The sequence below is a fragment of the Ovis canadensis genome, chromosome 3 (genome assembly GCF_042477335.2).
Source record: "Ovis canadensis isolate MfBH-ARS-UI-01 breed Bighorn chromosome 3, ARS-UI_OviCan_v2, whole genome shotgun sequence".
Lineage (NCBI taxonomy): Eukaryota > Metazoa > Chordata > Mammalia > Artiodactyla > Bovidae > Ovis > Ovis canadensis.
Window position 1 is genome coordinate 196,901,344 of NC_091247.1, and position 24,551 is coordinate 196,925,894.

The following is a 24,551-nucleotide window of genomic DNA, read 5'->3' on the forward strand; positions in this document are numbered from 1 at the left end:
TTAAAGCTGTGCTGTCAGTTCTTAGACTGAAGGTCCTTTTCTCAACAATTTGGAGATGCTCATACTCTGTGCTCCTGGAATCCCACTATAGTATTTTTTAGGTGCCACAGGTAGCAGATCGGTGGCTGTTGATCTTATATAAATATATATTTTTTAGCTCTTTGTGGAGCCCAAGGGAATAATTAAACTATACAATTATTACCCACTGTCTTTTTTTTAAAGTGAGATGTTGTGAATTTTCCTGGCAAAGATTTGTGCTGGAGCCCTTATCTCCACTTTCCACACCACTCTATCATTATTGTATAGTGTCAGGTGGCACCTGGGGCTCTCAAAAGCCACCAGGTCACTTTGGGCTGCCAGACCTCCTAGGACACCCTTATGGCTGAGGAAACGAGTCCATTAGTCCTCAGCTGTCCTCAAATCAATGATGTGCCCATTGCTGTCGCCACCACATCCAGCTAAGCTCCTATGACATCCATCAAATGAATGGAAATATTTGGGCAGTTGCCATTTTGGTTCATGACCCAAGTAAATACCTGAGTGTTCAACAGGGAATGGTATTGCAAACTGTCGATTGCTGAGGCTTTGGGTAAAAGATGATTGTATTTCCTGGAAATGTTGTATGATTTTTACACCCTGCTTGTTATACAGAATGCTCTCTGAATATGGAAGGATACAAAATTCTACTTTAAAATTTCTCTAGTACTCCTTCCTAGGGAAAATATCAAACAAAAGTCTTGGATTGAGTCTTGTTGAAATCTCACAATGAACCTTTTGTCGTTTCAGTGCTCTTTGGTAGTATATACTAGATTAATCAGAGCAACTAGATTTGAGGAAATCATGAAAGAAAAATTTCATTTACCAAGTGCTTTCAGTTCCAAGGATTAGGAGGTCAAGAAAATATAGGCCTTATCAGTTTATTTCAGAATCAGTTGAGACTTGAGTGACTTTATAAAATGTCACCAGCAACTGCTCTTTACCTTATGTTCTTCGGTACTTCTTAAGGTAGAGCTTGGCTCAGAATGGCTGCTGCACAATATATTCATGCCATTCTCTGTTTAGTAGAGAAATCTTAGAATAAATTCATAAAATATAGATAATATTTGCAAACAGTTCACAGTCCTGAAAATATCAATTCTAAATCCTTACATTTTTAGAATTTAGCTACTTTGGTTGGCTTCAGTAAATTAATGTATGTGGGTAATTTTTATTAGATGTCTGTGAGAAGGATGTTTGAGGAAAATGCAGTATTCTAGCACATCATTTAGGTTAGAATAAGTTATGCTGCTGTTATAAACAATCCTAAACTCTCATTTATAAGATCTGTTGTGATTGTAGGTGATTCTGCAGGTCAGTGTTACACCATAGACTGGCGTAGCTGTTGAAATTTCAATTTTATAGCATTTTTATATACATCTGTTTCCATGAACTCCCAAGCCAAAGAATAAAGGGCTGAAGAGTTGAACACTGGCAATTAAATACTTTATTCCGGAACGACAAACATCCCTTCTCATATTTCTCTGCTAGAACTAATCATCTGGCCACTCCTTATGTCACTGGGATTGAAAGTACAGAGGACAACCAGATATTGATCAAAACTAGTACTCTGATCATATCCATTATTTATATAGACCACTTTCTGAGAATACCTTTGAAATTTGAAATGCCACTTGTGATGTGTGGGTGAAGAAACCTCAGCAAGGAGTGTAATGAATAATTTTCATTAAAAGCAATAAACATCTTCCTCCTACTCATTGCTGCACCCATTTGTCTAGACTTCCATGGACCTATTCTTGGGTTCGACGGAACAGATTTTACCTTGACTAAGGTCTGCATGCAGTCAACCTTTACAGATAGGATTACAGTGAGCTTTTAAATTTGTAGCTGTGAGCAACCTGCAATAATGATAAACCTTCTAGAAGAATGCCCTTTGTCCAGGTTTGATGAGGATTGGTGGCATAAAATGCAGCCAACAGTCTCTCAGGTTGGAAATGGGGTTATTTGATTTGCAGAAAAAAAGAAATATTAGAAGAAGTACATTTGTCTATGTGTTCTGATAGAATCTACAGAGAAAAGAGAGAATATTTTAGTATCATGAATGCCCCGTTATCTTTATAAACAAAGCAAAGTGCAGTGTGCTCAGTCGTGACGGACTCTGTGCGATCTCATGCACTGTTGCTCTCCAGGCTCCTCTGTCCATGGCTTTTCCAGGCAAGAATGCTGGAGTGGATTGCCATTTCCTACTCCAAGGGATCTTCCCGACCTAGAGATCAAGCCTGGTCTCTGTGTCTCCTGCTTTGGCAGGCAGATTCTTTACTGCTGTTCTACCTAGGAAACCCAAACAAAGTAAAATATTTGGAGCTAATAGATTTTTAGCAACAGTAACAAAAGTTTGTATCTTATTTACCTTTTGGGGGGTAGCAAACAAGAAGAGAACAGGAATGCATTTCATCTGAAGGTGGGGAATATTTTACCACTTAGGTAGAACAACTTTCTGTCATCCTTAGAATATAACCAAGTAATTCATTTTAAGTATCACTGTGAACTCAAGAATTTAAGCATATTGATGGGCTTAATCAATTGCAGTTCTTATACTTTCTGAAGCTCCAATTGTCTCATCTTTGACCAATGCAAACCTCTTCAAACTGGCTTCTGAGTGCTTTTGACATAACTGTTGTCATCTTTGTTAGCTTCTTTTCTATATGGTGTGTCAAGATGTTCTGAATTTTGTAGGTATCCTGCCCCCATCTATTTCTCTAAGCAGTCTTGTGTTTTAAGCACTAGATATGTTTGTATGTTCATTTCTATTGATTTGGTCATTATTTAAGCCTAAAAACACAGTGCTAGTTTATGTGCTTAGAATTTTCACCTCTAGTGCTAAAGTATTTATTATTTTGGGGGTTATGAAATTTCACGTTAAAAATACACTTAAAGTTGTTTTAATATATGTGAAGTCCATCAGAAGTTTTACTAATGTTTTTAGAGAACCGTGTTTCAACCGTGGATGAGTATCGTTTTCTAGCTATCAATCGCATTGTATACATTAAAAATCGTTCTGATCTTATTATTTCTTTGGCTTAATACTGTGGGAAGGATCTTCTTTCACAGTTTGTACTCATATTTGGCTCTTCTTTGGCTCGAGGTGATCAAATCTGTTACAAGTGACTGTTTTTACAGTCTCGTACACACTGAGTTCTGCTTTCATTTTATTTTATTTTTTTTAGCTTAACTGCTTCATCTTGATCCCCATTTATCTGCTACTCTAATTTCCTCAGAAGTTGTCATATACATTATATTACTTATGTATTCCTATAAGTTAACATTTAACATGATTTTTTTTAAATGAGGGAGTGAAAAAAATTAGGGAGTAAACATCATCCTTTTACTGAGCTAATATGTCCATGTCATATTTGGCTTAAGTAGTTAATTGCAGTCCTGGGACTCTGCACCCCACAGCATTGTTTGGCAGTGAAATGTAGAATGTTACAGATTTTATAACATTTGCTTGCTCAGAAAACCCCTTTTTAGGCTGTTCATCATCTATAAGGAACTCTTTTTCCTAATATGACTAGGGAATAAAATGCCCCTACGCTTAGCAGCTGTGTAGGAGGAAAGAGGAAGGGTGGAGCTGTAAGATCTAAAGTTTTTGTGTTTATCAGAACCTTGCTTATGTTCATTTTGTTGGGCCCTCATTTGACAAGAATGCCTGGACCTATCTGTGTGACTCTGACAACTAACTACTCCGTTTTTTTAGAGGATGGTGTTCTGCCGTCTGAAATGGACCACGTCAACTAGTGCTTACAGATACGTATAGAACCTCCCTTCTTTCTGTTTCCCTGTCCTGACTCTGCTCTTTCAGATCTTCTAGAGGCGCTAAGACTAACCAGAGAACCATGAAATGAGATGCAGCTTTGGATCATGTGTGCATGTGTGCATCTTTGCGTGCTAAGTCGCTTCAGTTGTGTCTGGCTCTTTGTGATCCCATGGACTGTAGCCCACCAGGCTCCTCTGTCCGTGGGATTCTTCAGGCAAGAATACTGGGGTGGGGTGCCATTTCCTCCTCCAGGGGATCCTCCCCACCTAAGGACTGAACCCACCTCTCTTACATCTCCTGCGCTGGCTTTACTACTAGCATCACCTGGGAAGCCCTGTTGGATCACAGCTATTTGCAAATGATACTCATGTCATTGGAAGTATTTTTAAAGAAATTAGGATAGTATTTTTTTAAAAAGCCCAATCAGATTTAATAATGAGAAACATGGTATCTCACATAGTCAGACATTAGAGGTAGGGCAGATAATTGGGTTGAACTTGTCCGGTGCTTTCAGCGTCTTATCTCTGCAGTTCCCTGAGCTCTGCTCTCCCCAGTATGTCAGATTTATTCTTAAATTGAAAGCAGGTTGCATCTGCAGTTCCAGCTCTGACACCCATAGAGGTTGAGAAAAGAGACCGTCTCTTTTAAGGGTTCTCTCATAAAATTGAGGAAATGTTTTCCCAGAAGCAAATCTCACTTATGTTTCATTGGCTCACGTTGTGTCATATCTCCATTCCTGTATTCAAACCATGATTCCAGAAGAATGCCATTCGTAGGTTAGTATAGGGTGTGGGTTCACCAAGCCATCACTGGCAAGGAGAATGGGATTAACCACGGTTCCCTTAAATATAATAGGACCTACTGCAGAAGTTAGGTTCGCTTCCTCAAACTGCACAGCTCTTACATGCTAAGGAAAGGATATTGAGGAGAAAACAATATCTGTTATATTATGCCTTAGAGCTTATTTGTTCATTTGTATGTTCTTTTTTTTTTTTTTTTGCTGTAGAATGTGAGTAAAATAATGAGCAATTACAGTTGGAAAAAAGTCAATATGATATATCCAAAGAGGTGTGATTTGATTGTAAAAATCTTTCCAAAAATTTAACTGATTTTTTAAATGAGTGTGAATTGCATGAGCAACCTAATGTTACACCTTTTTACCTCCAGTGAGTTCAGTGAAATCAATGTTTTTGAAATATGATTAAACTTGCCCTTAAGAACTGTCATCTGTGTTGGGTTTTTTATTAAGCTTCCCTTGAGGGCTTCTTCCTTCCTTCCTCTCAAGCCCTTTGTTATAGGTCAAAGAGTATCCTGGGCTCTAGCATCATCACCCATATTTTTCTAGACTCATGGCTAGAATATTGTCTGTTCTTCCCTCCAGCTTTTCAGATCTTTCCTGCTCCTCAAAACCCAGCTCAATACTATGTCTGTGATGCCTTTTGGCAACCAGGCCAGGCTGAGGTTCATTTTTCTCTTTCCTCTGAATACTTTAAGTATTTTCTATTCAGGTCAAGTCATCTGCTGTCTTTTGAGACTTCTTCTATGTCTTTGAGCTATTATTAACATCTTTTATTATTGATTATGACCTTTTTGAAAATAGAAATCCTTGATATCTTAATGAATCCCGTGAAAATTGTTTCTTTTCATGTGGTCATCTTAGAAAAGCAAGTTTATGAATCTCTCATTCTGGACATAAAAATAGCTCACATTTATTAAGTATTTGCTATATGCCCAACACAGTAATATGTGTTTATGGTCATTATCTCATTTCTTCCTCACATACATATTGAAAAACTCCGTGTAGTAGGTTAGACAAAGAACTATTTCAAAATAGTTGATGTAAGAAAGGGAGTATATTGGTACTCTAACAGGAAATAACCTTTAAACTCTCAGGATATCTCCAGGCATTCATCTTGCTCTGTCATCTCATGTCTTAGCATCGCTTTCCTCTTGTGTAACATTATTCGGTTTGAATAGTCCTCAGTAATGTCAGTCACAGAAAAAAAGAGAAATGGAGAGAGAAGGGGTAGGAGAGAGGGAGAGGAAGAAAGAGAGGGAGGGAGTGCACACCAGTGAACAAGAAGGGGAGAGAGAAGGAAAGGGAGACAGAGAATGTGTTCTGGCCATTGTTGGGGTGATGGGGAGCCCCATGGCTTCTCAGAAGTGGTCAGTGATTGCTTAGGCCTGAACAGTCATCCCTAAAATGCAGCACAGTGAGGTGTGGGCCAAACGTACTTGAATCATGAAGCCTGAGAATAGGAGCAGCCTGGTTTATTCAGTGAAATGCTGAATAGACAATGACTCTGGTAAGTGCTAATATTATTTCTAATTTACAGATAAGACCTGGGCTTAGAGATGCAGTAGCTTGTCCAAGATCACCTACATAGAGAGATCCAACTCAGCATAAATGCCAGAGTTTATGCTGGTAATCAGTTTTCTATATTGTAGTATTTTTTATTAAACTGTGTTTGAGTATCAGTGATTACAATAAAAATAGCTTCCTCTCTGCGGACCTTATTTTATGTATCTTCAGGAGCAGTCCTTTTCAGATACTCAGTGCTTCATAGAATCTCATCTTTTTTTACCAAGTCAGGAAATGAACCATCTTCTGAAGTTATTACACGCTAGCTGAATAACTGGATTTGCTTTCCTAAGGTTGTGTTTCGGGCACCATATATATTTTTTATTCACCCAGATATCTGCATTTGAATACTTTCATAGCTTTTTGTGGCTCCATAGACAGCACACCTGACAAAGAAATTTTAGATGTTGTCTTTGGGGAGAAATTTGCAGAGGGAAAGCACAATGGCCACTGAAATCTCCTTCCATTGCCTGGGGAGGTGCTTGGGTAGAACCTGGAAATTCATGAGTATGTTACATGGACTAATCCAAGATCTGTCATCAGAAAGACCCTTGGTCAACCTGGGGAGACTGAGCCAGGACAAACTGAGCTGTGGATGCTGAAGCCCTGATTCTTGAGCTCCTGAAATGAAAGTGTGCGGCCCCTGTTATCTCTGACTCCTTCCACAATCCAGTGCCTGCCCTGTTCTTGCTTAGGCCTGCCAGCAGACCCTGCTCTTCAGGTTCTTCCTGTCCTCTCAGTTTCTAGGAGAGACCACCCACCATTTGGCTCTAACTCTTCCTGTTCATTTCCTTCTGATCCAAGAATTTCCAGTGTCTGAGTTTTCTATCATTTTTGACGTTTGTGTATTTTAGGTGCTAGTCACTGTGTTACATACTGACACACAAATGCATGTCTTGTCGTAACAACCCCTTCCCTGACATTTTGGAATGCGTTCCTTGTTTTACTTCTTTCTCTGCTAATGACTTTTCTGACTTTGAAGTAGTTAGATCACAGCTTCTTTATTAATATGTTTTAATGACTTTGTTTTTCCCCCCATCATCTAACAAAGTTCATTACAGATATTACTCAACAATATATAGTTAGTTTGACTGAGTCCTCAGAGATGGGGTGAATTGTCTATGGCACTAATATAAGAACCAGGAGTTTCACCTTATTTGTAGAGGTGGCCTGAACACTGTGTTCACTCTGCGCTTTCAGTTTGTGGGCAGAGGTAAAGGATGAGACACAGTTTACCAGCCTAATCCACAGCTTGGTATGTAGTTTTTATGTCTTTATCCATTCAGTCATTAATATATCTGTGGAGGGGATGATTTGGGATTACTCTGTTTTCAAAATGTAGAATTTAGTGTATTTTCAAGATTTTGCTTCTAATCAGGAATAATTTGTGCTGTAAAAAGTATTACAATCTTATGTGTTATCTTATCCACACTAGATGTCAGTTATTTTATAGTGCATATATTTGATCTTTGCTGTACTCTGGCTGGAAAGAAAAGTAAGTCCTCTTATGTATAAATGTGGCCTGTTAACAAGGAGCTATGTATTTATAAGTTGTCTGCTCACCCACTGATTTTTTCACTGGTAAAAGTATAACTTCACCATCAGTCCAAGACCATCAGCATAGGGGTTTACCTTTTAACGTTTTCATGTAAAACATCACAAAGGCTATTCTAAATTAGCAAGGGGCATTGACACAGCAAACTAGTGAAAAATGTGAAGACACAGCTTTCTTCAGCTGGTCTGGTTTTAGCTGCCACTTTGGAGCTTTTACACTTCTCCTCCTTTCCCACCCCAACTCCAGGAGGTAAACAAAGGAATATAATTTGCATCAGCTATAGCATTGTCTCTGAGGTCATTGCTCTAAGTGTGCTGGGGATTTGGAGTACGAATCCTGAAAAGGAGAGAAGGGCAAGGGTAAAAGCTCTGTTGACAAGGGAGTTTCATAGGCATGTGGTGAGAGCACAGCATTGGACGTGTGAACACAAATTCTGTAAGCTTCCTCTCCTCTTGTGAAGAAAAGTTCTGTCTGGTTAGAGCTGGACACAGTGGCAGCTGAATAACTTAGCTTTACTATCTGATTCACATCCTTCCCTCTTGGAGTGTTTAGCACCTTCACTTCTTGTCCTGCTCCTCAGCACGTGAGAGGAGGGCAGATGCCTGTCTGTATGAGATGCTGAATGGTGCTTTATCATTTGGCCAGTCCACTGGGCTTGAATGGAAGGGCATTTGAATTCTCACTTTGGTACAGACCATTAGCACATTCATCCTTTGCTGGCATCAGGTCAGGGAACCTAAGTCAGCTTGTGAACCAAATGTTTCCCTGGAGTAAACATAATACATATACTTGGCTAGGCGGTCAGCTGTTAAAAGATGACTTTTTTTCTCAGTGGGATAGGATATTTGTTCCTATTTAGATAGTATCTAAGTGGAGGCAATTTAGACATTTAATAAAGCAAAATCTATCCTAAAAAAAAAAAATAGGAAGACCTCATTATAGATTCACAGATCTGTGTATTTGTGTGCTCAAGGATAATAATAATACTGGGAGACATTTCAGAGGAAAGAGATGAGTAAAAATAAGAAAAAAAAATTAATGGATTTGAGCCCAAGTAAGCAAAACTCTATTATTTAATTATAGTATCTAACTGTGAATATAAATGGGAGATGTAGAGAAAGAATTTTTTCCAAAGTTTGGATCATAGAAGCTTTCGTGACTAAAAGTAGAAACCTGTCACTGAGAACTACAAACTAGAGGTTTGATCTTTCTTTAAATGAATCAGGGAGTATAAAAAATATTTTGGGAATTGAGGACTATCCCTTTTGAACATACTCAAGTGTTTTTACATCTGAAGTGAACAAAAACTGCATAATGTGGAAAATATGTCAGTGTCCTTCAGATTTGTTCCTCTGTGATAGTCTGGTTAGATGGGGAAAACTCATTGATACACAATGGAAAAGGGCATGCTAGCTCTTACAATTTCATGTTGGGAACTTCTTGTGGACCAGTGCCTGCAATAATATGTATGGTTGGGCCATTTATTTGCTATCAGTTGCTACTTTTGGCACATTGCTACATTTGGGTACATTTAAACCCGAGTCTTGGTTAAATTCCAATGTAGATGAGTGATGATATTCCATCTGCCATGTTCTGATTTTGCCTTCCTTAAGGAAATGAAGCATAACTTCATTCTTAAGCAGACTGTTGATATACTGCAGATAAAAATTAAATATTTTTATTCCTGATTTTGTAGTTCAGTGTTATCGGACCTCAGTGCTATGCTCAACTTTGTCACTGACTCTCTCATAACCTTGTGCAAGTTAATTTCATCTCTCTGAAATGAATTTTCTATAAAAGATGAACAATAGCCTAGGTAACTGTTTTAAGCCTACTTAAAATTGAAACAGATTATGACTGGTTGATGGCCTGCATTCTTGCTAAATGTATTTGTTCAGACTTCAACAATTTTTCAGATTTCTATCCACTTTAAGTGAGTAAGTGAAGTCGCTCAGTCGTGTCCGACTCTTTGCAACCCCATGGACTGTAGCCTACCAGGCTCTTCTGTTCATGGGATTTTCCAGGCAATAGTACTGGAGTGGATTGCCATTTCCTTCTCCAGCAGATATTCCCGACCCAGGGATCGAACCCGGGTCTCCCGCATTGTAGACAGATGCTTTACCATCTGAGCCACCAGGGAAGTCCACTTTATTATATTATAAAACACATTCTCTTAAACATTATCTTTAAAGTTTTCTATCCAAAAAAGTATACATCAAATGACAGAAATCTTGGTGTTTCAATTCAGAGTGATGTATTTTTTCCCCTGACTAATCCCAATTCATATTTCAATTATCTTTTCAGTGGAGGTATGAATGTGTATGTAGTTCTAGGTGGGGGGAAATAGGAGTGTCTAGGAAGAAAACTACCATATCTCTACAGTTATTCTCATGTTTAGATTTTTGATTTACCAAATCTCACATTTTTGCAGAAATATTCAGTAGGACATGTTTCATGACACATTTGACTCAAACTGTTAATATAATGACATCCTCGGACTGTGATATATTATGTAGTTTGATGTCATACTTAAACCTACTACTAAAAAAGCTATAGAAAAAGATACTCAAAAATATTATAGATAAATAAAAATTGAATTATAAAAAATGTTTAAGAATAACAAGATAAAGAAAACATAGAAACCAAAAACCAAAAACAAAGTGAAATTATTGGCTTCTGGCCTAACATATCAATAATTACATGAAATGTAAATGGTCTAAATACAGCAATTGAGACAGATTGTTAGAGCATATTAAAAAAATAGCACCCAACTACAGTGCTTATCTTCATAAAGTGAAAGTGAAAGTGGAAGTCGCTTAGTGGTGTCTGACTCTTTGTGACCCCGTGGACTGTAGCCTGCCAGGCTCTACTCTCCATGGAGTTCTCCAGGCAAGAATGCTGGAGTGGGTTGCCATTTCCTTCTCCAGGGGATCTTCCTGATCCAGGGATTGAACCCAGGTCTCCCGCATTCCAGGCAGACGCTTTAACCTCTGCTACCAAGGAAGCATAAATCTCTTCAAATATAGTGATGTTGACAAGTTGAAAGTAAAGAATTGGTAAAAAGTATTTTGCAAACATTAATAATAGTAAGCAGGAGTTGCTATATTAATATCAGATACAGTAGGCACTTGTGATAGAGGGGGGATATTATATATTGATACAAGAGTTGCACCATCAATAAGACTCAGTCATTCTAAAGATGTGTGCCCTAAATTACTGAGTTGCAAAAAAAATGAGATTAAAAAAATAAATAGATTTATAAATGAAGATTTTAATACCCCTATCTCATCAATGGATAGAAAACTAGACAGAAAATCAGCAAAGATATTAAAAAACTCAGCATCAGTGACCAACAGACTTAATTGGTACTCACTGAGCTCTCTACTCCACAGGAACAGAGCACACATTCTTTTAATGTGACCATGGAGTATGTAATACATTTGACCATATCCTGGATCAGAAAACAAGTCTCAAAAAATTTTAAAGAATTAAAATCTTAAAGAATGTATTCTTTGACTACCGTGAATCAAATTATAAATCAGTAATAGAAAAATAACATGTAAATCTCTGAACACTTGGAAATTCAACTACACACACTATAAATAATCCATGGGCCATAAAGGAGGTCTCAAGGAACATGATACATTGAATGGATTGAAAATAAAAATACACCATTGAAATTTGTGGGACACAGGTAAAGAAGTGCTGAAAGGCATGTTTTGTAGCATTAAATGCATACGTTAGAGAAAAGGAAAAATTTCTAATCAATAATCTAAACTCACAGTTCAATAACCTAGAAAAAGAAGAGCTGAATATACCTGAAGTCCAAAGCAAGCAGAATGAAGGAAATCATAATAAAAACAAAAATTTAATAAAATTGGAAACAGAAAAACAATGAAAAAATTCTGGTTATTTGAAAAGACTGATAAAGTTGACAAACGCCTCACAAGACTGACAAAGAAAAAAACAGATAAGACACAAATCACCAATGTGAAGAATGAAATATTAAAGTGTATCACTACAGACTCTGTAGACATCAAAGGGATAATATGCATATACTAGGAACAGTTCTATACATATAAATTTGACAACTTAGAAGAAATGGACCAACTCTTTGAATGACATCAGTTCAGTTCAGTTGCTCAGTCGTGTCCGACTCTTTGCGACCCCATGAATCGCAGCACGCCAGGCCTCCCTGTCCATCACCAATTTCCGGAGTTCACTCAAACTCATGTCCATCGAGTCGGTGATGCCATCCAGCCATCTCATCCTCTGTCATCCCCTTCTTCTCCTGCCCCCAGTCCTTCCCAGCTCACTCAGTATTAAATAGATAGTTTGAATAGCCCTAAAACTTTTAAGGAGATTGAACAAATAATTTTAACAATAAAAAAATCCACTCCCAGATGGTTTCACTAGAGAATTCTAACAAACATTGAAAGAAATAGCATCAGCTCTATACAATCTCTTCCAGAAAACCATTCATTTTAAGAAAGTAGTATTACTGAGATACCAAAACCTGACAAAGGTAGAACAGAAAAGAAAACTAGACATAATATTTTTCATGAACATGGACATAAGGATCCTTAATAAAATATTAACAAATAGAATTCAGCAATATATACATTCCATGACTGAGTAGGATTTATTCCAGGGATCAAGGTTGGTTCAGTACTTGAAATTCACCTTGTTAACAGGCTAAAGAAGAAACACCATATGATCCTATCCATTCATGCAGAAAAAAGCATTTGACAAAATCAACCGTTTATGATAAAAATTCTCAGAAAAATGAGAACAGAGAACTTCACCTTGACATCAAGCATCTGAAAAAGACTGCATAAATTCTATAACTAACATTACCCTTAATGATGAAAGACTGAATTGTTTCTCCTCAGATAAGGAACAAGGTCAAGAATATTTGCACTTACCAATTTTACTTAATATATTGCTAAAACTTCCAGCCAGTACAAAAAGATAAGGGAAGGAAACTAAAATCATAGAGATCAGAATGGAGTCAGAAATAAAATAGTCCCTATTTTCAGATGACATGATTGTTTATGTAGAATACCCTAGAGGACTTAAAAAAAAGAAAAAAAACCTTTCAAAACTAATAGGTGAATTCAGCAAGGTAGTAGGATATGAGATCCTACACATAGGATCGCTCAGTCGTGTCCGACTCTTTGCGACCCCATGGACTGTAGCCTACCAGGCTCTCAGGAGCCTCTCAGTCCATGGAATTTTCCAGGCAAGAGTACTGGAGTAGGTTGCCATTTCCTTCTCCAGGGGATCTTCCCAACCCAGGGATCAAACCTGGGTCTCCCGCACTGTGGGCAGGCGCTTTATCGTCTGAGCCACCAGGGAAGCCATCAGGATATGAGATAAGCATACAAAAATCAACTATATTCCTGTATAATAACAAGGAACAACTGGGTACCAAAATTAAAAATACAATGCCATCTATAATCACTCAAAAATTTAAATACTTAGTTATAAATCTAACAGAACATGTGTAGGACTATATGCTAAAAGCCATACAGTACTGATTGAAAATATAAATAAATAGGTATATACCATGTTAATGGATTAGAAGACTCACCATAACAAACATATCAATTCTCTTCGAACTGATGTACAGGTTTAACACAGTTTGTATCAATATTTCAGCACAATTTTTTTTGTAGATCAGATTTTTCTAAAAATTTTATGGAAAGGCAAAGAAATCAGAATAGTTATAAGAATTTTTAAATAGAAGAATAGAGTGGGAAGAATTAATCTACTCAATTTCAAGATTTATCATACAGCTACAGTAATCAAGACTGTGTGAGTTTGGCAGAGGGATACATGTATATAACAATGAAATAGAACAGAGAACCCAGAAATTGGCCCACACAGATATAAACTGATTTTTGACAAAGGTGCAAAACCAGTTCAGTGGAGGAAGCATAGCCTTCTCAATAAATGGTATTGAAGTTGTTGAGCATCCATAAGCAAAAAATGAAGCTTTGCCTGTCTTAGACTTCTACAAAAATTAACTCAAAATATATCAAGAACTTAAATGTATTGATAAAATTTAAAAATAAAATTTTTATGAAAAAAAAGGAACATCTTCAGGATCCAGGGCAAGACAGCGCATTTTTAGACTTTGTATCAAAACCATAATTTATAAAATGATAAATTGATAAATTCAACTTAGCAAAATTAAAAACTTTGGGCTCTGTGAAATACCCTGTTAATACTAAAATAAGCTACAGGCTGGGAGAAAGTGGCTTCAGACTATATATTTAGACTTGAAGTAAGGATTAGTATTAAGAATATAATCTTTCAAAACCAATTAAAAAAATGAAACAATCCAATCAGAAAGCTGGGTTCTGTGAAATACCCTGTTAAGAATATGATAAGCTACAGTCTGTGAGAAAGTAGTTTCAGACTATATATTTAGACTTGTAGTAAGGATTACTATTAAGAATATAATCTTTAAAAACACTTCAATAAAAAAAAAAAGAAACAATCCAATCAGAAAATAGACCAAAGACATGAAGGAACATTTCATAGGAAAGGGTATATACAGCTAGCATCTAAGCACATGAAAAGATGTTCAACATCATTAATCATTAGAGAAAAGCAGAATGGCTAAAATAAGAAATAGTGACAATGCCAAATGCTGGCAAGGATTGCAGAAACTAGCTCACTCATGCATGGCTGATGGAATGTAAAATGATACAGAACGTTTTACAGAACAGTTTGACAGGTTTTTAAAGAAAACTTAACTTATAATCACCATAGAATCCAGCAGTTGCTCTCATGGGCATTTATCTCAGAGAAAGGAAAACTTCTACTCACACAAAAGCCTGTGTGCCAATGTTGATGGTAGCTTTGCTTATATAACACCAAACTAGAAATAGTGTAATACTGTAGTGCCTTTCAGTGGGTGAATGGTTAAATGATCTGGACCATAGACTACTATTGAGCAATATAACTGAACAAAGCATTGATACCCGACCTGGATGAATCACCAGAGATTTGTGTATGATTTCATTTGTATGATAATTTTGAAATGACAAAACTATAGAAATTGTACACTAGTGGTTTCCAGGGTTTAAGAAGGAAGTGGGATAGGAGGGCTATAAAAAGACAATCTTAGGGACTCTTCTGGGGATGGAAATCTTCTGTATCTTAACTCTATCAATGTCAATCTCTTGGTTTTGATATTGGACTATAGCTTTGTAAGATGTTACCCTTGAGGGAAACAGGGTAAAAGATATAGGGGATTTCTCTGTATATTTCTGAGAAATGCATGCAAATACACAGTGGTGTCACGTTATAATATTTGATTAAAGAAAAAGACAGCCTTCTAATGGCTTCTAGATTAAAATTCAAAGCCTTTCCTTGGCCCTTTCCTACTTCCTCCACGTGCTGCTTGTCTTTCCGGGACATATCCCACTGCAGGCACAGTGGCCTTTTCGCTGTTCCTGGGCTCTTTCCACAGAGCCTTTGTTCTAGCTGTCCCCACAGCATGGACAGTGCCTCTGTCCCATTGCTCACTTTGTCCTGGTCTCTGCACAAATGTTACCTTAGCAGAGCGACTTTTCCCTTGAACACTGTCTCTAAAATAGGACCCCCTACCACAATCTATTCCCTTACTTGGATTTATGTTTCTTCTCTCATTAGAAACGGGCTTCCCTGGTAGTTCAGCTAGTAAAGAATCCACCTGCAATGCAGGAGACCCCAGTTTGAGTCCTGGCTTGGGAAGATCCCCTGGAGAAGGGATAGGCTGCTCATTCCAGTATTCTTGGGCTTCTCTGGTGGCTCAGATGGTCAAGAATCCGCCTGCAATGCAGGAAACCTGCGTTTGATCCCTGGGTTGGGAAGATCCCCTGGAGAAAGGAATGACTACCCACTCCAGTATTCTGGCCTGGAGAATTCCATGGACAGAGGAGCCCGGTGGGCTACAGTCCGTGGGGTCTCAGAGTCAGACACGACTGAGCAACTTTCACTTTCTCATTAGAAATGGACTTGATGCTTTTAAAAATTCCAGAGTTTTTAGGATAGGAACCTCAAGTTCCCCATTTTACCTCTTCTTTCCTATGTTTTCTCCTGGGATTTGGAACATTTGATTTTCAAAAACAGACCAAACAAGCTGGTTCATTCTATTGTTTTTTTTCCTTCTGCTGATGGTTCTATAATGTTCTAGATGGAATTTAAGAGTTCTGTAGTAATGGATGTTGTGTAGTCTGTCAGGCTCAGTTGAACACCATCCACTGGCATTTCCCCAAACAGCCAAAATTTAAGAGTCAACCTCCTCACCCCAAGAAACTGCCTCTAAGTGACTTAGCTCTTGATTCTCTTCTAGGCTTCTTAACCATCCACGGTGTAAAGACACACTTCAGGAGGATTCTTAGAAGTCTGGGACAAGCTTCACCACACGTGGCAGGTATGTGTCTATACAACTGAGTGTGCAAGGAATGTAACTTGTTTTATTTTCTATAGTTAGATCTAAATTATATTTTAGCCCTTCATGTAGCCACGTGGAAGCAATTTGAGGTTGCATTCTAATTCTAGGTAAGCTTTTGAAGGTGAGGGGTAACGTATCTGCTTCTAGGCTGTCATCTCTCCACAAGTCATGTGTGTCCTCTTATCCTTCGTCAGCACTCATGGGCCACTGCTGAGGCACACCTTGGTCTTCCTTTGAGGATCTTTTCCTTTCCTTCTCTTGGCTTCTTCCAGATACTCCCTGGACGCATGAGGGTGTGCTGCTGCTGAACCAGAAGAAAGTCTCTGGGGTTGCGTAGAGCTCTGTGCTCCTTGCATGATGCCGTGACGCCCCTGGGCCTTGTTCTGTTGCTTCTGTGTCATGCTACTCCAGGCAGTCCTTGGCAGACCTGGTCAGGTCCACCTGCAATATATCACTTAGTCATTTCCAAGGTCTGGACCTCATCCAAGAAGGAAAATCCATTCCATCTGCCATTGTTTTCTACCATGGTATTTAGCAAAGATTGAGGGCAGGAGGAGAAGGGGGTGACAGAGTATGAGATGGTTGGATGGCATCGTCGACTCAATGGATATGAGTTTGAGCAAACTCTAAGAGATAGTGAAGGACAGGGAAGGCTGGCGTGCTGCAGTCCATGCAGTTGCAGGAGCTGGACATGACTTTGAGCGACTGAACAGCCCTGTTACAGTATTTTGAATAGCGCAACTTAGGAAATCAATCTAAACACAATTTACATTTTATTTTTCCTGTTGTTTCTTTAAAATGCACTGGGAAAAGGGAAGTGGGTATTCTCTTGCCTCTGGATGAAATTTAGGCCTCAAGTAGGCTCCATACCTAGTAAGATTACTCTTAGATTAAAAAAGTTTCTATCTACACTTTGAATCATACACATTGTCTACATTCAGAAATTAGAATGGTCTGATCTCAGGCTGTAATAGTCGCTTGCAAGTTCATTTAATATCAAATCATCTCTCATCCCCTCTCTGAGGTCCATATTTGGATTGGGCTCTTGCAGAGGGAGAGGGTGTGCTGTTTTCTTTCTCTGTCTGTCACTTCCTCCCCCATTTGCTGGCTGCTATCGCTAAATCCTAAGGGATTGAAACAAGGGAAAGAAAAGGAAATGAGAGGCTTAGGGATGTTCTTTATGTGAACAGGTACTATGTTAACCTGGCTCTAGGTTTCAGGGCCTGGCAGATATTTAAAACTGAGAGTCATTTGGCTACTTTGGGGGGACTTTGGTGGCTCCCCTGCTGGACCCATTTGTCTTCAACTCTCCTGGCTTGGACAGGGCTTCTCCTGTAGGTGTCCACTCCCTACTCACCTCCTGGTTCTTGGCTAGTCCATCCCACATGAACTCATGTTGAATGTATAAAGGATACTTCCAGGCGGCCATCTGGGGCTTCAGGCTGGCTCTGTCATCCTTGGCTCACGCTTGCATCATGAAAACATGCGTCTCGTGAACCTCCAAGGGCTGAAGGGTGCTTCTCAAATTACTGAGTTGTTCCTTACCTCCTTCTTGTCCTCGAGATTCCCAAGGTGGGAGCCAGTCTGCAATCTTTCAGGTTTCCTAAGCTCCAGGGGACACATCCACGCCATCTAAGCTGTTCTTTTGAGGCCTCCCTAAAGACCTGAGAGAGAAAATAGCCCCTTCTATCCCACCTGCTTCAGCGAGGAGGGGCTTGTCACAGGGCAGCAGCTCAATCCAAGAACCGTTCCATAATGCTTCTCCTCACCTCTGTTCCTTTGATCCTTTATGTTTTCTTGTTGGGTTTTAGAGCCATCCAACATGTTCTTCCCAGTGTTAAAGAACTTGCCTGCCAATGCAAGAGACAAAAAAGACTCAGACGATCCCCTGCAGGAGAGTGTGGCAACCCATTTCAGTGTTCTTGCATGGGAAATCCCATGAACAGAGGAGCCTAGCAGTCCACAGTGTCTCAAAGAGTTGGACATGACTAAAGTGACTTAGCATGCATGCAGCCAGTTCTTAGGACTTTAAAAACAATTTTGGTTTTGGTCTAGCCCTTTTCTTTGGAATTGCATGCCTGTTCAATGAAGGTGCCTTAGTTGAATCTCCTAGTTTAACATCTGATCAAGTCAGCTACACTAGGAAGTGTTAGGGGCTTCCCTGGTGGCTCAGTGGTAAAGACTCTTTCTTATCTGCAATGCAGGAGACCCAGGTTCGATCACTGGGTCAGGAAGATCCCCTGCAGGAGGACATGGTAACCCACTCTAGTACTCTTGCCTAGAGAATCCCATGGGCAGAGGAGCCTGGTGGGCTGCAGTCCGTATGGTCCCACAGAATCAGACACAACTGAAGCTAGTAAGCAGCAGCAGGAAGAGGAGAGTGGTTGGGGGAGGGGTAAAGGCTTAGCCACCCAGTTGGTAACTTGCTTCTAGATTCACTAATATCTGTACATGGCTTGACTACCTTATCTTCCACTCAAAAGTACCTAAATATGATTTTAGCTCAGTAAATGGGAGGATTTATTTTAAGTCTATTTTCAATGTGTGAGAGTCATTCTAATTTCCCAGAAGGTCTTAGACTTTTGAAACTCAAAAACCAGTAATTGACACCCCTACATCACCCATGCTTCCCTCCTCTGCCAATAATTTTCTTTTCTTTTTTTAAAAGGCTTTTTATTAGAATATAGTTGCTTTACAATGCTGTGTTAGTTTCTACTGTACAGCAAAGTAAATCAGCTGTACGTATACATATATCCCCTCCTTTTTAGATATCCGTCTCATTTAGGTCAAGATAGAGCACTGAGTAGAGTTTTATTTCTATACAGTAAGTTCTCATTAGTTGTCTATTTTATACATAGTGTGAAATAGATAGTAGTGTGTTTGTATGTATGTGTGTGTGTGTATATATATATATATATATATATATATATATATATATGTCAAAATCCCAATCTCCCAGTTCTTGCCAATAATTTAGCAACTTGTCTGACTGAATGGAGAAAGGAGTAAGATTCAAGGAAATGAAATACGTCAAATGTTACATCCTGTGTGATAAAAAATATTGCCTCCCCTTTTTTGAATATCTGTGTTGTGGGTTTAAATCTGTATACTGGCAGTGCATCCTTTATGTTAAGGATTTAACATTTGAGGAAGCTAGGTGTGCTGGTTTAAGAAAGCCAGTTATATAGGATTGGGCTTCCCTGGTGGCTCAGTTGGTAAAGAATTTGCCTGCAATGCAAGAGACCTAGATTCATTCCCTGGGTAGGGAATATCCCCTGGAGAAGGAAATGGCACCCACTCCAGTATTCTTGCTTGGTAAATTCCATGGACAGAAGAGCCTGGTGTGCTACAGTCCATGATGTCAGAAGAGTTGGGCACAACTTAGTGGCTAAATTAATTATTTGTACTTCTCTGGTGGCTCAGCTGGTAAAGAATCCAACTGCAATGCTGAAGACCTAGATTTGATCCCTGGGTTGGGAAGATCCTATATAGGATTAGGGCCCACACTAATAACCTCATCTTTGCATAACTAATTATATATGCAATGACCCACTTTTAAAGGTCACAGTGATACTAATTCTATACTAACTGATCCACAAAATAGAATCATAGGGAACACTTCCAAACTCATTCTGTGATACTAGCATTAGCCTAATATCAAAACTAGGCAAAATATCTAGCGGTTGAATCCGGTATCGTATATAAAAAATATGCAACTCTCATTCACCATTCAAAAATCAATTGCTATAATCTATCATATTAATAGCTAAAAAAGAAAAATCTAGTCATGTATGGATGTGAGAGTTGAACTATAAAGAAAGCTGAGCACAGAAGAATTGATGAACTGTGGTCTGGGAGAAGATTCTTGAGAGTCCCTTGGACTTCAAGGAGATCCAACCAGTCCATCCTAAAGGAGATCAGTCCTGGGTGTTCACTGAAGGACTGATGTTGAAGCTGAAACTCCAGTCCTTTGGCCACCTGATGCGAAGAGCTGACTCATTTGAAAAGACCCTGATTCTGGAAGGGATTGAAGGCAGGAGGAGAAGGGGACGACAGAGGATGAGATGGTTGGATGGCATCACCAAGTCAATGGATATGGGTTTGGGTGAACTCCAGGAGTTGGTGATGGATAGGGAGGCCTGTCATGCTGCGCTTTATGGGGTCACAAAGAGTTGGACACGACTGAGTGACTGAACTGACCTGAAAGAAGAAAAATCATATGATTATAAAAATAGATACAGAAAAGCATTTCACATAATCCAACACCCATTCATGATAAACTTTCAATCATCTAGGAATAGAGAAACCTACAGTTAAAAGCACACACCATGATGAGAAACAAGATTCCTTCTCCTATCACTGTGGGATAAGACAATGATGTCTCCTCTTACCACTCCTATTCAGCATCATACTGGAAATTCCTAGCTAATGGATTAAGACAAGGAAAAATATGTATGTATACACACAAATGGGGAAGGGGCTTCCCTTGTGGCTCAGCTGGTGAAGAATCTGCCTGCAGTGTGGGAGACTTGGTTTGATCCCTGGGTTGAGAAGATCCCCTGGAGAAGGGAAAGGCTGCCCACTCCAGTATTCTGGCCTGGAGAATTCCATGGACTGTATAGGCCATGGGGTCACAAAGACTTTGATGTGACTGCGTGACTTTCACTTCACAGATAGGGACAGAGAAAGATGAAAACTGTTGACAGGTTACATAATTGTCTATGTAGAAAATTCAAAATAATTTATAAAAAGACTCCTGGATAAGTATTGCTTCTAGATTAGACTAATATACAAAAGTAAATCGATTTCCCATATACCACATGAACAAATGGAATTTGAAATTAAAAACACAGGATCATTTATATTACTATATTATATATATATACACTACAGAGATAGAGAAAGGAGACACAAAGGGAAAAATGAATATGTGGAACACAGTGGGGTTTGGGGGCAGTTAAGCTTTATCATATGATATATGATACTGTAATGGTGGAGACATGCCATTCTGTATTTGTCAAAGTACATAGAAGCATGCAACACAAAAAAAGAAGTCAAATGTAAACAATGGACTTTAGTTAATAATCATTTCATTGTTGGTTCATGAACTGTAAACAAAAAAAAAAGTATCATACCAGTGTAAGATGTTAATAACAGGGTAAACTGAGGGTGGGGAGAAGGGAGTATTTGAGAACTCTATGTTTTTTTTCAATTTTTTCATAAACCTAAGACCGAGAAATAAAGTCTGTTAATGAGAAAAATATTAGTGTTTAAAAAAATAAAAAGGAAAAAAAAAAGCAAGCAAATGTCAGACTGAGATACCTGAAGTTAGGACTTTATCGTGTGAATTTGGGGTGGAGGGGGACGCCATTCAGCCCATAACACTACGGTTCAAAGAGGTTCAATAACTTGAAAGTCACGCAGCCCTTGAAATGCCATTGTGGAGATTCCGCGCCATGACATTGTGACTCTATAGCCGAGTTCTTTCTGCTGTGCCACACTTCATCTCAGGCAGCTCTTGCATGCAGTCCTCTGCAAAGAGGAGAATGCTAGTTTTCCTTTAAACATCCGATCAGATTGGCTGGGGCATGGATCCACCCAAAGAAGGAGCTCAGACTAAGACATGGGTCAAACTATCTCATGAGCTTGTAATAACCTTGCACCTTACACAAAGGAGTCACTTTACACTTTATTCCTTACACAAAGGAACAGGTTTGTGAAGAAGTTCATCTAAAACTGTAATACTCTAGGCTAGAAAATGAACTTGTACTTGAACTAGAGGTATAGATTGTGAAGAATTCAGCTGGATCTGAAACTACTAAAATGGTGTCAGTGTGAGTTTGCTGATGTTATTCCTGTGACCTGTGGTTTGCTTTTGGGGTGCTCTTGACCTGTATTCATATCTACATATGCCATGTGTACGTGGTCTGTTTCATGTAGAGCATAGTTAAACAATGTGTAATAAAGCAACATATTTAGATCATGCGAAAGAAAATGAATAAAATGTTTGCTCTGAAGTTCCTGCAGGCATTTACTGGATAATGATAATGATAGCTTTACTAAAATATATTCAGCTTCAATGAGGGTTATATTTAGGAAAATTATCAGATTGTTTTGGATATTTTCCTTATAAAAACAATTCTTTAGTGCATCTTATGTGGAAGATAGGAATTATAATAGTGATTTGGAAATGTGTCTTCATGAATATGAACATAATTTGAGTCTTGTAGTATTTAGTGCTGTTTTATTCCAGATGGCAAAACATTTTTATTATCCCTTTCAGTTAGTGCTTGAAATATATACCTATGGAAATAAGTCCATTTTAAGATTTTTCTTGCCAAAATTCTAATAAATGCTCACTTACTGAGAAATATGTGTACTGAGAAATATTTAAGAAAAATATGTTTTAATGAAGCTGCACTAATGATATTTATTTAGCTAATTGTGTATAGGAATCTAAACATTATTTCAAGTAAGGTAGACTGTTGGCCCTCTAAATAAGCCTGGCACAGGTGTGCAAAGAATTAAGAGAATTAGATACTAGATCTAATGAAAATCACAAGAAACCTCAAAGAAATATTTTATTATAAATTAGATTTCCCACTATAAAACATACATAGCCAAATAGCAAAAATGTTTTAAAATGAGGGTAAAAAATTGCTAACAATGCCAATAACCAAAAGCAATAATAGTAACCTTGTAGTATATTTGCTTCTCTTCCTTTTCCATTCATTTGTTCAGCTGAGGATTACTGAGTGCTTAATGCAGGCACTTGGGAAATAAAGATGGCTAGGCCAGGGGTTCCACCTTGAAGGAGACTGTAATTTATTAGGGAAAACAGACCATAAGTCCTTGTAATGCATGGTAAGTACAAAGCTGGATGAGAATGGGCCAAAGAAGTTGCTTTCAACTCTAGTTTCAGATCTGTAATGAATTTTAACAGAAAAAAAGAAGAAATCTTTTAGCCAGAAAGGAGAAGAAAATACATTACAGTTAGAAGCAGGAACATTTGTTAAGGTATAGTATGACTGAAATAACATCATAAGGAACTGTAAATAATGCAGCATGTCTAGAAAATGAAGTTGGAAAAGTAGGTGGAGGTGATATCATGGAATGCTTTGTACTAATTATCCTATTGGCAAGAAGGGTTTACAAATGGGGCAAAAATATGTTTAGAACTGCATTTTAGAAAAATTGATTTATCAGCAATATGATGGGATGGATGGCTTAGAAATTGTAAGCTTCAGGATCTAAGCATTTGGTAAGGGTTCAGATATACCAAAAAGCTTTAAAAAAAAAAGGAAAACAAAACAAAACACACTTGGCTTGCAAGGACCTCTAGCAGTTTTGGTGGAGACTCCAAAATGTATTCTTGTGGTTCTGTGTTTTCATAAAATTTGCCAGAAGTGTGAGCTTTTAGCTTCAGCTGATTACGAGCACTTCTATTTCTATATTACTACCCCTCTCTTATGCTTATAGAGAGAAGCATTGGTGACAAACCTTTTGCATTTACAGTTTTACCTTCTTTTTCTTTAAAGGGTCCCCAAATTGTATAAGCTTAGATCTCATTTTCCAGATCTAGTCCCAAGATGATACTGCAGGAATCCAGAAGAGGATAGCAAGTTCTTAAACCAACATAGTAGCTATAGAGATGAAGAAGAAAAGATGTGGAAGACTAAGGGGGAGAAATTATTGGCTCTTAGTGTGAGGGAAAGAATAGGGCCAAGATTTCTCCCTTCTATGACTTGATGGACGGTAGGGCTGAGCGCCAAAGAATGATGCTTTTGAACTGTGGTGTTGGAGAAGACTCCTGAGAGTCCCTTGGACTGCAAGGAGAGCCAACCAGTCCATTCTAAAGGAGATCAGTCCTGGAAGGACTGATGCTAAAGCTGAAACTCCAATACTTTGGCCACCTCATACGAAGAGTTGACTCATTGGAAAAGACTCTGATGCTGGGTGGGATTGGGGGCAGGAGGAGAAGGGGATGACAGAGGATGAGATGGCTGGATGGCATCACCGACTCAATGGACGTGAGTCTGAGTGAACTCCGGGAGGTGGTGATGGACAGGGAGGCCCGGCGTGCTGCAATTCATGGGGTCGCAAAGAGTTGGACACGACTGAGTGACTGAACTGAACTGAACTGAGGGCTATTAATAAGAAAAAAATGGTAGCGTCAGGTCACAGTTGCAAGTAATGGTTTATTGAACATCTTTATGTATGTTTTCATATTTTTGGATTCACAAAAGTTTATTTACTATATCAAATTGTGTTAAGTATTTTAATGCATTTTCTTATCTGTTACTAGATAGACTTTCCAGACAGACTGTGCCATCCAACACTGCTATAGCTAATATAGAAATGGATTTTTTGA

The 24,551-nt window shown here is 38.5% G+C and overlaps 1 protein-coding gene across 12 annotated transcripts in view; it reads left to right on the plus strand.

Moving 5' to 3' along the window:
• Positions 1-24,551, plus strand: part of SOX5 (SRY-box transcription factor 5) — a 1,143,569-nt gene that overhangs the window by 147,814 nt on the left and 971,204 nt on the right. For all 12 annotated transcript variants that reach the window (XM_069581248.1, XM_069581229.1, XM_069581234.1 and 9 more), the window contains exon 2: positions 16,079-16,159. The gene's annotated coding sequence lies outside the window, so the exon portion shown is untranslated. The remainder of the gene's footprint in view (positions 1-16,078; positions 16,160-24,551) is intronic.